This window comes from Strix uralensis, chromosome Z (genome assembly GCF_047716275.1).
Source record: "Strix uralensis isolate ZFMK-TIS-50842 chromosome Z, bStrUra1, whole genome shotgun sequence".
In the NCBI taxonomy this organism is placed as follows: Eukaryota; Metazoa; Chordata; class Aves; order Strigiformes; family Strigidae; genus Strix; species Strix uralensis.
In genome coordinates, this window is record NC_134012.1 from 80,500,086 (window position 1) to 80,510,329 (window position 10,244).

Consider the following 10,244-nt stretch of genomic DNA (forward strand, 5'->3'; position numbering starts at 1 on the left):
GCCATGTTGGGTGAGGGCAGCCCGTTCGGGGGCGGGGCCGGCGCGGCGTGACGGCCGCAGGGCGGGAAGGCGCTTTCCTCCGCTCAGCCGCCGCCGCCGGCGCTATTTTGGAGGCGGTGTCGGTCGGGATGGGCACAGCTGCCTCCTCTTCCTCCTCCTCTCCCCCCTCCTCTCCTCACCCGCCCTTGAGGTAGGCAGGGGCTCCCCGCTGGGCGCCCCCTCCCCGCAGTACCCCCTGCACTGGGGATGGGGGTCCCCGAGTTCTCCCTGGTACCCCCGGACCCTCACACAGCCCCGTTCCTCCCCCCCCCTGCGACCCCCCTGACAGAGCACTTGGTAGCAGGGGACAGGACCCCCCTGAAGTCCCTGCCCACTGGGATCCCCCCCCAGCAGGGGGTTTTGGGGGGCAGGACCCCTCGGGGACCCCAGGTGAGGGGTGCGCCCCCATTAAGTGCCACCGCTGCCCCGTTAACTTGATATTTTCGCCATCACCCCCCCCCTCCCCCAATTTCCCTTTTTCTCCCCGTTTCTCACCCCTCAGGTGATGGCGGAAGAGGCTGAGCCCAGCGCCCCTGTCCCAGCAGAGGGGGCTCCCCCCACACCCCAGGGCCACCCCCCCCCATCCCGGAGGCCTCTGAGGGGCCCCCCGAGATCCTGAGGTCTCCCTCCACACCGTGGGGTCTTCCCAGGGGTGCCCCCCCATCGCAGACTGCTCCAAGGGGGCACCCCCCGACCCAGAGGAGTCCCCCCAAACCCCGGGGGGCAGCAAGGGTCCCCCCTGCCCGATCTTGGGGCGCTGTGTGTGGCACTGGAGGCGGCTCTGACCCGGGTCTCCGGGGAGGTGATGCCGGCCGAGCTGAGCCCGATTTTGGGGGTCCCCTGGCCCCCCTGAGACAAGTGTCAGCACCTGGATGGGGCCCCGCTGCTGTGCGACAACCTGTGCCTGGTATGGGGGGGGCCCAAAATGCAGGAGGGAAACACCCAAAATTACAAGGGGGCACCCAAAATGGGGGGGGGGGGGCACTCAAAATATGGGGGAATGAGGTGTTGGGGGTGGTGGGAGGGGGAGTGGGGGGATGTGGGGGTGTGGTGGGGGTTTGGGGGCTCCCCCTGACCCTCCCTGTCCCCCCCAGGTGCCAGGGGGCAGCCGCAGGGTTTGGGGGGCTGCGGATGGTGCTCAGCATCCTGGAGAAGTACGGCTGGAACCTGCTGCAGCCCGGCCCCCCCAGCACTGCCGCGCCGTCCGCTTCGGGAACCCCATCTGCTGCGGCACCGTTGACGCCATGCAGGTACCCCAAAACCCGCACTGGCACCCCAAAACCTCAAGGACCCCAATCCCCCTGTATCACCCCAATATCCCCCACAGAACCCCAATATCCCTCTCTAGCATCCCAGTATTTTGCTATAGGACCCCAATCCCCCTGTATCACCCCAATATCCCCTATAGCACCCCAGTATCCCATTACAGCACCCCAATATTCTGTTGTAGGACCCCAATTCCCCCCCCGGGATACCCCAGTTCCCCCTGCCCGCCCCCGCTCGTAGCCCAAATCCTCCCCAGTGACAGGGAGGGTTACTGCACGTGCCCCTCCCACGCAGGGGGGCCGGGGGTTGCTGCGGCTGTTGGGGTACACGGAGGAGATGGGGAAGGCGCTGAGCTTCCCCCCAGGGGCAGGGGGTCCCCAAATCCCCCGTGTGGTCACTGTCACCACCCATGTCCTGCTGCTGTGCGCCGAGCTGGACCTGCTGCTGGCCGTGAGTGCTGGGTGGCAGTAGGACAAACTGGGGGGAAAGTCACTGGTACATAGTGGGGGCACTGGGAGGGTTACTGGGACATACTGGGGGGCACTGGGACATACTGGGAAGGTTGTTAGGACGCACTGGGGGGGGCACTGGGACATTCTGGGGGGCAGCAGGACATACTGGGACATATTGAGGAGCAGTAAGAAGGTCACTGGTACATAGTGGGGGGCACTGGGAGGGTTACTGGGACGTACTGTAGGGCACTGGGAGATAGTGGGATATATTGGGGAGTGCTAGGAGAGTCACTGGCACATACTGTGGGGCACTGGGAGGGTCGCTGAGATGTACTGGGGGCACTGGGACATAGTGGGGGGCACTGAGAGGGTTACTGGGACATACTGGGATATATTGGGGAGTGCTAGGAGGGTCACTGGTACATACTGGTGGCATTGGGAGGGTTACTGGGATGTATTGTAGGGCACTGGGACATACCGGGATATATTAGGGAGCGCTAAGAGAGTCATTGGAACATACTGGGGGACACTGGGGAGCACTAGGAAGGTCACTGGTACATACTGGGGGCACTGGGAGGGTTACTGGGATGTACTGCAGGGCACTGGGACATACTGGGCCATACTGGGGAGTACTGGGAGGGGCACTGGGTCGTACTGGGAGGCACTGGGATGTACTGGGGGGCACTGGGAGGGCTCTGACTCTCCCCCTGCCCTCCCCCCAAGAACCAGCACCCGAACCCCCAGTTCTTCACTGACATCCTGGCAGGGGGGCTGAGGTGAGCGGGGACTGGGAGGGACTGGGGGGAACTGGGAGGGACTGGGGAGAGCACACAGCTATAGTGGGAAGGAGTGGGGGGAGCACATGGCTATACTGGGAGGGACTGGGAGGAGGTTGGGCTGCACTGGGAGGAGTGGGTGGGGCACTGGGCTATACTGGGGGTGCCCAGGGATGTACAGGGAGGGTGGAGTGGGGTTGTCACTGGTTCATACTGGTCTGTACTGGTGTGAACTGGGAGTGGCTCCTCTTTCTGCTCCCAGAGGCCACTGGTGGCCAATTCGCTGCCAATAACGGATGGGGACGGCCCTGCAGCTACAGGGCTGGGGGGGGCTATAGAGGGGTGGGGGGGCTGTAGAGGGGGTATAGGGAGCGTTATAGGGGCTGGGGTGGCTCTATGGGGGCTCTATAGGAGCTGGGAGGGCTATAGGGGGGCTCTATAGGGGCTGTGGGTGCTCTATGGGGCATCTGTAGGGGTGGTGGGGCTATAGGGGGGTGCTGGGGGGCGCTGGGGGGGCTCTAGGGGCTGTAGAGGGGCTGGAGGGCCTGGGGGTGGGCTCCTGGGGTCGGGCTCCTGGGGTCACGTGTGGGTCTGTAGGGCCCCTATAGAGCCCCTATAGATCCTGAGAGTGTCCCCCCGCCCCCCCCCTCCTCCAGGCGGACCCCCCCTGCCAGCCGCCATGGGGGGACCCCAGGGTACAGCCCCCCCAACCCCCCCCGATCCCCTATGGGGGATTATGGGGATCTATAGGGTCCCTCACCCTCTTTTTTTCCTCTACAGCGCTATAGGGGGGGGGGCCCCGACTCTGGGGCTGCCCCCCAACACCAGCAGCGAGGTGGGGGCTGTGCCTGCGCCTCCTGCACCTTCCTGAACCCCGGCCCCAGCGTCCTCTGCGGGGTCTGCGAGTGCCCCCGCCTCGCCCGACGGCCCCCCCAGCCCCCAGGTCAGTTTGGGGGGTCCCCACCCTTCCTGGGGGGGTCCCTGAGTTTTGGGGGTGACCCCAAGCCCTGACACCCCCCCCCCCACCTTTTTTTTACCATAGAGCTGGCAGTGCCCCCATTACACCTTCTGCAACCAGGGCTCGGGGTGCGTCTGTGACGCCTGTCACCGCTCTGGGGGGGTTCCCTGCCCCCCCGAACCCCCCCGCATCCCCCCAACACCCCCCAGCCTTTGGGGGGGGTGACTGACACCCCCCCCCCCCCCGCCCTCACCCCTTCCCAGGAGGCCGAGGGGCAGCGGCAGGAGCGGCTGCAGGAGGAGGGGCAGCGCATGGTCACCCTGGTCAGGGTGAGCTGGGGCGGGGCCTGGGGGGTCTGGAGGTGCCAGGGGCTTCAGGGGGGTCTGGGGGTACCACGGGGGGTCTGGGGGGCTCTGGGGATCCTCAGGGGATGCTGGGGGGGTCCTGGGGGTGCTGGGGGTGGTCCTGGAGGGGTCTGGGGGTGATGGCGGAGGTCTGGGGGGGCTCTAGGGATCCTGGGAGTGTTCTGGGGGTGCCAGGAGGGGTCCTGGGGGGGTCTGGGAGTTCTGGGTGGGGTGTGGAGGGGTCTGGATGGTCTGGGGGAGTCTGGGGGTGTGGGGGTGCCAGGACACATTTGAAATTTCTGAATTTTGAAGTTTGGAAACCTCAGAACTTTAGATTTGAATTTTCCAAATTCCAAATTTGAAATGTCTGGGGTTATGGAATGTTGGAATTTTGAATTTGAAAATGACAAATTTTGAAATGTCCGCATCTTGAATTGGACATTTCTGAAATTTGAAATTTCTGACTTTCAAAATTTGGAAATCTCTGAACCTTAGATTTGAATTTTCTGAATTCTAAATCTGAGCTGTCCGGGTTTGGAATGTCGGCAGTTTGAATTTGAAAGTGCTGTATTTTGAGATGCCAGAATGTTGAATTAAAAATGTCTGGAATCTGAAGTTTCCGCACTTCCAAATCTGGACCCCTCCGAGTTGTCCGTTTGTCCTGCCGGTGCTCTGTCCGTGCCGTTCCTGCAGGGCCCATCCCAGGACGCGGTAACTAGCTGGACACCCCCCGCAGCAATTCAGCGAGTGCCGGGAGCTCCTGCCTGGCCGGACACACAGCTGAGGGTGCTGGTGCTGCTCCCTCTCCTCGCGCCGTGGGCTGAGATTTAAATCTCTCCCACACTGAGGTGCCTTTCTCCCGCCGACAGCAAACAGAGAAACCTTTCCCGCCTGTGCAGAGCGTCCTGGGAATAACTTGAGGCGCAGCGGCCGTGCTGCTGAAGCCTGAGCACAGGCCGTTCCCTCTTTATTCCAGAGGCGGGGACAGGGACCTCCCTGGGGCGACTCCTCTGCTCGGGGGAAAGGCGTGCTCCGAGGAGCAGCCTCGCCAAGACCCCGCTCCTCTTCTCGCACGGAGTGTAGAGCCCCTGCACGGGAGTGTGACACCTGAAATAAAGACTCTGGAGACCAAGGTGAGTTTGGAGAGGAGATACTGCTTTATCCCGCACAGGGGAAGAGTCCGCAGGTCAAGCACTCGGCACAAAAGAACTTGGGAGTGTTTATACACCCCAGACTACATGGTTACACCTTTACTGCAGTGATTATTGGTTAATTACTTATCGCTTGTACCCCTCAGTGGGTAGTGACGTGCTTGCTCTGATTTAAAGTGACAGTGGGGTTTTAATTGTCTGTGCAAGTTCAAAGGGTGAGGGTCTGTATCCAGGCAGGTTCTTAAACCGATTTAAGTAAAACAATTTTAACAAGCTTCCATGTTCCAGGGTGTTTCTCCTCTCCAAGAACGGTAGCTCCTTACTAGAAGTTCCTTGCTGACTGTTTGAAGGACAGACTGATCTGTCTGATGTGTCCAATCTGTCCTTGTATTTGATGAGAAACATTTGCATGGACAATAAATGTCCCCTGTGTCCTTGGGTGTGATGAGAAGCCTTTGTGGGGCCTGCAGGGTGCCATAAGAAGCAGTTTTGCGGCCGATGATTCCCGGTAAACAATACATTCTTTCCCAGGGGTGGCAAGCACAAAAAATTTAAGCAGCTCTGAGTAAGGGCTCTTGCTCAGGGTACCCAATACAGCCTGGTGTGTGCAAACACTGCTCTCTCTCTGGTAACGCTTTCTGTCACAAATATTCCCTCTCTCAGAGGTGCCCTTTCTGACAGGAGGGGAAAAGACAGACCAAGGACACTGATGGAGAAAGGGGAATGGGAAAAAACAGACGTCACCAGGAGAGCTTCTGCTGCTGGGGTTGGGAAGGCGCCTGATTCCAGGTGCCTCTTCCTCCTCTCTCTCAGTGTCTGTGCAGAGGCTGTGCTTGGGAACAGCGTCACTGCTGGTGGTGACACCAGCATCACCACAGCCCGATGTATTTCTGGTGGATTTGAGCAGCTCGGAGACGTGCTGTACTTCCATCAACCCATCCGGGCTGCTGGTCGGCTTCCTGACTGGGGACGGACCACCTCTGCTCAGGACTGCACGGCTCAGCTCCAGTTCCTTGGATCTCATGCAGTCTGCGAGTGTTACCCGCTGGCCACCATGTCCTACAGTCAGTCCCTGGCCATGTGTCACCCCATGCTCTGTACAGGCTGATGAGCTGGAAGGTGTTTTCCCCGCTGGCAGCTGGCTCTGGGCTTGGGACACTGACTGGTTTCACAATCATCACAGACTTCTCAAGCCAGTTGAAGGGTTGTGGCCCAGCCCAGTTGACCACTTCTGTGATGTGATGTCTTTGCTGGACATACCATGAGGCACAAGCAGTCACCTTCTGAATAAATGGGGATAAACTGGGAAAAAAACCCCACAGATGTCAGAAAACCCCCCAAACTTCCCAGGTGATGTGGGACTGGGACCCTGCCAGCCCGCAGGGCACTGCCATCCCTCTCGTGCCCTGAGGAGAAACCTCACCACAGGGGTGGCCAGCAGCCAGTGGGCCTTAATGGTGCCGGGTGTGGGCAGAGAGGGACAGGGTCTGCTGTCACCAGTGTCCCCGGGCTGTGGGGACATGGGGATGTCCCGCTCCTGAGGGAAACGTGCGATGGCCCTGCTGAATTAGCAGCCGCCTCACACGGTCAGGCCGCCGGCAGGGCCTTGCCCCACAGGAGTCAGTTCCTGAGGAGACGCCTCAGCTTCCTCTGTTTGCAAAGGGCAGGGCAATGGCAGGAGGGGAGCTGGCTGTCCCTCGAGGTGTCTCAGGTGGGGGGGGCATCGGAAAAGGGATAATTACCCCCCCCCCAGCTCAGCCTCCTGGTCAGGGTGGCTCTCGCCATCCCCTCAGGGTCAGGTCCCAGCTTGGCAGGATCATGGCTCCTGCCAAGCATTCAGGGAGAGGCTTGGAGAGCCTTTCAGGACACAGGAGGATCGGAAGCACTCAAAAAAGGGATGAAAAATTAAAGAGCAGGTGCATTTCTGCAAACCCAGCCTGTTTTGGGCAGACAGGGCTGACAGCAGAGGGTGGCACAGGCTTGTTGCTGGTGCCTCACCACAGGGCCTGGCCTGGCACCTGGGTGCTTTGCCTTGACCCAACCTGTTCCTGCTCCTTCCCTCACCATCAGCTGCTCTCAGGGTACAGGGAGATATTTTGGGGGGCAGAGTGAGCCCAAGACCGTGGCAACGAGCCCAGGATCTCTGATAGCTTTTGATTTTGAATGAGAATGAAAACTGAGAGAGAAGAGTCAGTTCCTTTTCCCATCTCAGAGCTGAAGCACAGAAGAGAAACTTAAGAACTGACAAAAAATAGAGCATTTCGAGGTACCCAGCTGCAGGGAGATCACTGCCCTCCTGCTCAGAGGTGCAGTGTTGGACTAACAAAGTTTCCAGAAAAGTGCTGATTCATCCAGGGTGGAAACGCTGTTCCTTCCACCCAGAGTTAAAAACCTGTGGGCTACAAGGTGTGACAAATTATTGCAAATCACTTCATCCCATAACACAGCTGCAAACTTTGAGAGATAGAAACCATCCTGCATCAGAGCGGGAGCCCTCAGTGTCAGCGGGAGGCTGAGCACGCCAGAGAGTCTGTCCATCTGTCCTGGAGTCATGGCCAGTCACACTCCATCTTCTCGCGCTTCATTTATTGGCTTTATCAAAGACTTTGTCCGGAAACACCCTGCTAGAGCAGCAGGAGAGTGACCCCTCCACCCTGGCAAGGGAAGGTGGCTCATTGTCTCCACGCTGCCCTCATCCTGCTCCTCTCCCCAAAAGGAGAGAAAACCCCCCAGAGGATGGGGGAAAAGGGCTGAAATTCAAGTCCTCGGCATCCTCAGCTGTGCTTCGATTGCCGTCAGGTCTCAGCTGGTGACGGCAGGAGCCAACCTGGGCCCAACTGAGCCAAATTTATGTGTTTGGGAGGATCTACACACACCCATGTGCACACATAGGGATGCTACAGTGAGTGTTTTACTACGAGTAGTAGCCTGGCACCGAGATCACGGCTGTCGTGGCACACCCGTGCCGCGCAGGTGGCAGCACGGGGGCAGTTTCTGTTGGGGTCGGTGCTGATGGCTTACGAGGACACGTGCGTGTGCCGGGGGCCCGGCCCTGCCTGCCCGTTTCGGGGAGCTGGGGCAAGAGGAAGACTTTTGGCAGGGGTTGACCTGAAATGACATTTTGCCGCTTTTCTGTTTTTCTCACAGCTTCTGCAGCGGGGTGAGATCTCCGTCCCTGCAGCCGTTCAGATGCACACGCATGCTTGTGTGTCATTGCAGGTTCACTGAAGCGGCTGCTTCAATGTGAAACAGGAGCAGCTGTTCCATTTTTTGGGTTGCTTAACCCCCTCCTAACTGTAATAAACACAGTGATCAAGGACACACAAATATTACCCTGGAGAAAGGGGACCAAAAGCTTGGAAAAGGATGAAAGAATCACACCGATTATTCCTTTAAAAAGTATGTTTCCTTAGCTGAAGCTGCTAAATTGACTCGACTTTACACAATGGAAGGTTTTGCGGTTGTTGTTTGGTTGTTTGTTTTTTTTACAGTGAATAAAGTGTTTTTTTCCTCATAAAAATCCCCACCAACTCTCAGGCCGAGTGATGCAGTTTCGATGTGTCACGCAGGCAGGGTTAGCGCAGATCCCACTCTCAGGAAGGTCGGTATAAACCCCAAAACATGAGACTCTGGTCTGGACCGGGGCTACAGGTGCCTGAAACCAGCACCTGGCCGCCCCCACTGTCACAGCACGGAGTTTATTTTTCAGAGGAGGGCTGGGAAGGGACAGGTTTCACCCCGGGTTCATGCTGAGGGGGGTGCAGGCCTTTAGTCTTGACTCCTGGAGGACTAAATCCTCTGCCTGGGGGATGTGGGGCCATCAGGGGTTTAAAGCTGGGAGCTCCCCTGTGGCTGGTCCCAGCCTAAGGAGGGGTAGGACAGGGAAAGGCAGGTGAGCCCAAGCTCCACCACAAAAGATCTCCAGCAGGTTGGGGCACCGTGCCTCAGCTTCCCCACCTGCCCTGTGGAGGTGGTGCTGTTGCCACACAGGTCGTCGGCAAAAAGCCTTTGGAGAGTGACTTCCACCAGGATTCATTACTGGGGGGCAGAGCCACGGGACACATGGTTTGCTGATAATTCACCCCATCCTAAGGCAGGTGTTTAAAATAGCTCCTGTGCCTCACTGTGCTGAGAAGGGCCAAAGGGTTTCAGACGCTGCCTTGGGGGCAGCTGGATGTTTTCCTTGCAGCAGGATGTGAGGTGAGATGCCACCTCCGAGTCTCCAACTCTTCAGGTCCCTGCGGCGAGCCCGGCCCCCCTGCCCCAGGTGGTTTTTCTCCTCGGGGCTCATCTGCGTTGTTCCAGCCGTGGCAGGGGTTTGGCTGTTGCTCATCTCTCATTCCCAGACAGCGACGTGCAAAACACAACCCTCGCTGTTGCTGTGGCTGCAGGCTGCCCTGGCCAGTCCTCTCTGCATCACCAAGCACCTTTGCTGGGGATGGATGGGTACAGGAAGCCACAGGTGTGATGAGTGCTGGCCCTTTGCAAGTTCTCAGCCATCCACGGGACTCTGGTGCTCCCAGAACGGGAGGTCAAACAGTCTGAAATCTCACCCTGCTCCTGCTTCATCGTTTTTTTCTGCTTTCCGAAATGTGGGTCCTTCCCCTGCTGACAGCGGGGAGCAATAAAAAGTTGTGAAATAGAGGTGGGAGTGCGATGCTGGCTCCAAATTGTTTCCTGCTGGAAATCTCCTGCATCTTCATCCTCTCCTATCACAGCTGACAGCCCCAACGGGCAGCGAACATCTCCCTGTCGAGGAGAAATGAGGGATGAAAAGGCTTTTTCCTTTTCCCCAGCCCCTGTGCCACAATGCAATGATGTGGAGGGGAGCAATGGGCATCGGCTGCCCATCTTCAGGTCTCCCATCACACCTACCGTGGTCCTGTCCCTGTGGCAGAGGTCTGGGACATGGATCTGGTGGCTCTCAGCCCTGTGAAGGCATTACTGCACAGGAAGGCAGGTGCACAGGTGTCAAACACGCACCGATCCTTTCCCAACACCCAAACCTTAAATATACCCCATCACCCTGGCAGGACAAAACGGTACCCGGGCAGCGGGATCTTGCCAGGGGACACGATGGCACCGTTCCCCTCCTGCAGCACAAGCCTGGCAGGGACAAAATCATCAGCAACAGGCAGAAACAAAGTGACTATCAGCACCCCAGCCCCACACCCGACCTGCTCAGCCTTTCTGCAGCGAGTTTTCTAAGGAACACCGCAGCAGTCAGCGAGCATTTACAGGCAGGGGGGGCCGAGCTC

At 58.8% G+C, this 10,244-nt stretch overlaps 1 long non-coding RNA gene across 1 annotated transcript; it reads left to right on the forward strand.

Moving 5' to 3' along the window:
- The first annotated feature begins 4,151 nt into the window (after positions 1 to 4,151).
- On the forward strand, positions 4,152 to 5,420 carry LOC141937883 (uncharacterized). The gene is made up of 2 exons (XR_012627109.1): positions 4,152 to 4,968; positions 5,275 to 5,420. It is a non-coding gene; the product is annotated as an uncharacterized LOC141937883 (long non-coding RNA).
- Positions 5,421 to 10,244: the final 4,824 nt, after the last annotated feature.